This window comes from Sinocyclocheilus grahami, unplaced genomic scaffold, assembly GCF_001515645.1.
Source record: "Sinocyclocheilus grahami isolate Dianchi unplaced genomic scaffold, SAMN03320097.WGS_v1.1 scaffold472.1, whole genome shotgun sequence".
Lineage (NCBI taxonomy): Eukaryota > Metazoa > Chordata > Actinopteri > Cypriniformes > Cyprinidae > Sinocyclocheilus > Sinocyclocheilus grahami.
The window spans coordinates 685,403-691,477 of record NW_015505651.1 but is presented as its reverse complement, the minus strand read 5'-3'; the positions used below and the strand labels follow the sequence as shown (position 1 = coordinate 691,477).

Sequence of the window (6,075 nt, the reverse complement as noted above, 5' to 3'; positions counted from 1 at the left end):
TGTGTGTGTGTGTGTGTGTGTGTGTGTGTGTGTGTATTTTTTTTAATTAATCCATATGTTCCGTGTCGTTTCCATGCACTGATGTGAAGTGTGTGTGATTTCTTGTGTGTGTCAGGCTCATACGCAGGAGCTGTGATAGCCATGCCGTTAGCTGGAGTTCTGGTCCAGTACTCAGGCTGGTCCTCAGTCTTCTATGTATACGGTGAGGAAACCAGCACACTCTTGCACTAATAACACATGCATGACGCTCGTCTCATCTGCTTGTGATGTTTTAGATCACGCATTAGACACAGTGTTTCTTGTGGTTTCTCTCTGTCTGTAGGTAGTTTCGGGATCTGCTGGTATTTGTTCTGGATTCTGGTGTCGTATGAGAGTCCGGCAGCTCATCCCACCATCACTCCGGAGGAGAGGAAGTACATCGAAGACGCCATCGGAGAATCGGCTGGACTGATGAACCCGGTGACGGTACGAACACACAGGTTTATATAGTGACGCTAGAAACGCATGCAGCGACTCTCTCCTCTCATTCTCCTCTCTGCAGAAGTTCAACACTCCCTGGCGACAGTTCTTCACATCCATGCCCGTCTACGCCATCATCGTGGCCAACTTCTGCAGGAGCTGGACCTTTTACCTGCTGCTCATCAGTCAGCCGGCGTATTTCGAGGAGGTCTTTAAGTTTGAGATCAGCAAGGTGAGAGAGAGCATGCAAACGCCTCATTTAAAGCTCGGATGTTTCTCCTAGACAGCCATGAGACTAAACGCAGAGCAAATACAGACCTTTGCTGAAGTCTCAAATGTTTCTCCTGAGAAAAAGACAGAAGAAATCTCAATAATTTCTCAAACTGGGCTCTGCAATCAAAAGTTCTCAAAGATAATAATAATAATAATAATAATAATAATAATAATAATAATAATGATAATTTAATTAGTTAGTGTTGGTTATTCATTGTTAATAATAATAATAATAATAATGATAACGTTTTGCTATCTCGGGTAAGAACAAACACCTTCTTTCAAAAGTCTGGGGTCAGTAAGATTTACTTTGAATGAATACATGTATTAATTTTATTCAGAAAAACTAAAACCATAAAATATGTTACTTGAAATAAAATAAAATAAACATTAACTGAAATACAATTAAATGTGAAAACCAGTTGATAAAAAGTCACTGAAAAAGCTTTTATAATGTTACAGTGTTATTTACTATATTTATCAAAAGTTTATATATTTTTTAAAAAGTTTTTATATCTATTTTTATCCACAAAAATATGAAGCAGCAGAACTGTTTATAACATTGAAAATAATAATCAGAAATGTTTTTCTTGAGCAGCAAATTCTCATATTAGAATGATTTCTGAAGGACTGTGTGACACTGAAGACTGGAGGAATGATGCTGAAAATACAGCTTTGATCACAGAAATAAATGACATTTTACAATATATTCAAACAGATAACAGTTATTTGAAATTGTAATAATATAAAAATTTTTTTACAGCTTTTACTGTATTTGTGATCAAATAAATGCAGCCTTGGTAAGCAGAAGAGACGTTCAAAAACATTTTTTACTGTTGTCTTCTCAACCTCTGTCCAAACGTCCAGGGTTCAATGTCAATCATCTGGACATCGCTCCACGTTACGCCAGTATTCTGATGGGCATCTCTAACGGTGTCGGGACGCTTTCTGGCATGGTGTGTCCTCTGATCGTCGGTGCCATGACCAAAAACAAGGTACTGACTTTAAACCACTGGTCTCAAACTCAATTCCTGGAGGGCCACAGCTCTGCACAGTTTAGCTCCAACCCTAATCAAACACACCTGATCCAGCTAATCAAGGTCTTCAGGATCACTAGAAACTTCTAAGCAGGTGTGATTTGGAGCTGGTTGGAGCTAAACTCTGCAGAGCTGTGGCCCTCCAGGAATTGAGTTTGAGACCACTGCTTTAAACCGCAGAGGAAGAGAAAGAGAAAGAGAGCGTTTGTTGTGCTGCTTGTGTTTACAGCTGATTCATGCTTTTACTTACAGTGTAACATCTGCAGAGATCATGTGTCGTTTTCCCACCTCTCTGGTTTCCTGTCATTATATTACAGCATCTTTTCTCATTTTCTTATCTTTTCTGTTCGCTGGGCATCACATTTCCTTCATGCAAATGTCAATTCTAGTAACTTTCCTGATATTCCAAATTACACACATGTGACCCTGGAGCTCAAAAGCAGTCTTTAGTCGCTGGGGTATATTTGTAGCAATAGCCAAAAATACATTGTATGGGTCAAAAATATTAATTTTTTTTATTGCTAAAAATCATTAGGATATTAAGTAAAGATCATGTTCCATGAAGATATTTTGTAAATTTCCAACTTTTTTTTTTTGCACCCTCAGATTCCAGATTTTCCAAATATTGTCCTAACGTAACAAACCATACATCAATGGAAAGATTATTAATTCAGCTTTCAGATGACGTATAAATCTCAATTTTGAAAAATTGACACTTGAGGCTGGTTTTGTGGTCCATTATCTGAAAGGTCACACATGTACACTTTGATGGATATGCATGTTGTGTACAGGATTAAATACATATGTCTACACACACACACACACACACACACACCCACACACACACACACACACACACACACACACACACACACATACATAACCATCCATTCTCGTCCTGTGTGTTTCTCTCTGTAGACGCGGGAGGAGTGGCAGTATGTGTTTCTCATTGCGTCACTTGTTCATTATGGTGGAGTTATCTTCTACGGTGAATATTTCTGTCCATTTCCTTCCATCCATCTCCGATTGTACTTCTGTAATAATATGTGGAGTTATTGAAATTAATTTGGTTGTGTGTGCTGTGTAGTATGTGTGGTACTTTGGATAAAAGTGTGAATCTCATGAAGAAACTGATCTTTTTTTGCCCCCCAAAAACAAAAACCTAAACTTAATTTTGCATAAAAAATGTTTATTAATAATAATATATTTAAATTAATAATAATAAATGAATATAAAAACTAATATAAAATCATTTTTTTATTTCAATTATAACATTGTTTATTTATTTTTTGACATTTCTGCAGAAATGAAAATGATCCTGTTATTATTTTTGTCATAAATTCAACAAATTCTACCATGCCATATACTTATCGTTTCATAATATGTATTATATTTTATATATTAATATTTTTAGACATTTTTAGTGGAGTGAGGCTACCAGTGTTATTGTAGTTGACCATATTTTTTTACAATTATTTTCTCATTTTCATTTAGTTCAACTTGATGCACTAAAATAACTAAATCTAAAAAGAAAAGAAAATGAATTAAAATGTTAATAAATGTGAAAGAGGGTTTAAAAAAAAATCATGTTTTTGAAAAATAGACTTTTTTAAAAATATAATTGACAGATTTCTCCTTTTGTTTTTAAGGGGCTGGACTGGAACACATTTTTGACTGTTTTCATGAGGCTCACACCTGCTAAATGATTAAATGACACTATAAATCTCGGCTCACACTGATGATTTCTTTTTGTTCAGGCATCTTCGCGTCAGGAGAGAAGCAGCCGTGGGCGGAGCCAGGATAAAAGTGTGAATCTCATGAAGAAACTGATCTTTTTTTGCCCCCCAAAAACAAAAACAAAAACCTAAACTTAATTTTGCATAAAAATGTTTATTAATAACAATATTTTAATTAATAATAATAATAATGAATATAAAAACTAATATAAAATAATTTTTTTATTTCAATTATAACATTGTTTATTTATTTTTTGAGATTTATGCAGAAATGAAAATTATCCTGTTATTATTTTTGGCATAAATTCAACAAATTCTACCATGCCATGTACTTATCGTTTCATAATAAGTATTATATTTTATATATTAGTATTTTTAGACATTTTTAGTGGAGTGAGGCTATCAGTGTTATTGTAGTTGACCATAATTTTTTTTATTAATTTCTCATTTTCATTTAGTTTAATTGATGCACTAAAATAACTAAATCTGAAAAAAAAATCTAAACTATATTTAAAAAAATTTAATATAAATCTAAAAAGAAAAGAAAATGAATTAAAATGTTAATAAATGTGAAAGAGGGTTTAAAAAAAAAATCATGTTTTTGAAAACAATTGTGTGGTCCTAAAAATATACTTTTTAAAAAAAAATAATTGACAGTTTTCTGCTTTTGGTTTTAAGGGGCTGGACTGTAACACATTTCTTGACTGTTTTCGTGAGGCTCACACCTGCTTAATGATTAAATAACACTATAAGTCTCGGCTCACAGTGATGATTTCTTTTTGTTCAGGCATCTTCGCGTCAGGAGAGAAGCAGCCGTGGGCGGAGCCCAAGAACATGAGCGAGGACAAATGTGGGATATTAGGAGAAGACGAGCTGGCGGATGAAACAGAAGAGCTGTACCGCTCAGTGGGCGGCGGCTACGGAGCCACCATCCAATCAGGTGACCCCAATGGGGCGGGGACTGGAGGGGGCGGAGCTGGAGGAAGCTGGGCCTCAGACTGGGACAAAACAGAGGAATACGTCCAACCTGTGGGAACGAACAGCTTCCTGTACGGAGGAGAGGGCAATGAGCGAATGATTGTGAGGCTCAGAGATCAACAGTAAAGCTGGATGGGAACGGGAGGGGGGAAACAAGGACTGAATATTCCTCCCCTACAGAAACTGACTGGGACGGAGGAAGTGGTTTTGACCCAAACTAGAAAAAATAACATAATTAACATTCAATCTTGAGCGTGTATGTGTCCGATTTGAGTGCATGTGGACATTTACTAGGGTACGAAAGCCTGAAATGTGACCAGTCAAGTGTTTGGACATTCCAAACATCATTTTAGTCCTTGTGTCCAAACGTTTGACTCCCTGGTCGTGTATTTCAGCAATTAAACTGATCATCAAGAGTTCAGATGTATTACTCTTACGACATATTCTGCCTAAATTGTGAGAAAATTGTGAAAGGTGGTTCTTACAAATGAAATCCTCTTTTGTAGAAAAACTAAAGAATAATTTCAGTGAAAAAACAAAACCAGATTTAGGGAATTGATCTCATGTGCCAATACTGTGAGGTGTGTGTAGTATTGGTCCCTTTTCAGTGAGAATCTCCTCGATAAATACACATTTAAAGACTAGCAATATCAACTATTTGGATGAGCTTATAGAAGCATTGACATGCTTAGTTTTTGATAGCGAATTCTCTTTAACCATTCATTTTTTGATCTTTTATTTATATTTTTTATGTGTTTAATCCATAACCACATAGTAAAGTTGTATTCATTTATTCTACTGAAGGACTATTCAGCGTTCAATGAAAGTTCATCTCTATCAAGAGTGTTTGTGGCACAGAAAATAGTTTTTTTCTCTGTTTAACTGCATTTTTCTTCTTTGTTTAGTGACTAAATTATTTTCTGTGGCAATCAACGTTATCCCACAAATGCTGGCAATCGAGCTTAATTTTTATTGAAGCTGAAACATTTCTTTAATTTCTAATTTGTTTAATTAAAACATCATGTTAAGCCTTTATTTTTTGTTTCAAGCCCAACAAAAACGATGCCAAGTGCTGACTGTTTTGCGTCAAGAGCTTTTACTCAACGTGAACGACATCATGATATTGAAAGATGCATTAGTAGAAACGCTTGTGTTTGTTTCACCGTTTAGCTGTTTAATCTCACATATAGATGAAAACAGAACCATAGAATGGTAGTTGAGAAGATGAGATGAGTCACAGAAATAACACGGTTGAACTCAAATTAAAGTCAGATGTTATATCAGCACTTTCTCTCTCTCCAGCATGGCACGGGACCTTTTCAATACGCTCTCATGTACTCGCACACATCAGCATCTTAAAGAGTTAGCTCACACGAAAATTAACATTTTCTCATCATTTTCTCACCCTCACAATCCTTTATGACTTTATGTATTCTGTGTATGAATCTGTGGCACTTTGCATAAGGGTGAATCTCATGACAAAACGTCATTTCTCACCCCGTAATTAACCAAAAATAATCTGAAATTGGGAGCCCCTTGCAGAATCTGTGAAAATGTGAATAGTTTTAACAAAATAAGAGAGATCATACAAA

At 35.5% G+C, this 6,075-nt stretch overlaps 1 pseudogene; it reads left to right on the top strand.

Annotated features, from left to right (window-relative positions):
• LOC107553410 (vesicular glutamate transporter 1-like) overlaps window positions 1–6,075 on the top strand; it is a 21,337-nt pseudogene extending 15,262 nt beyond the window's left edge.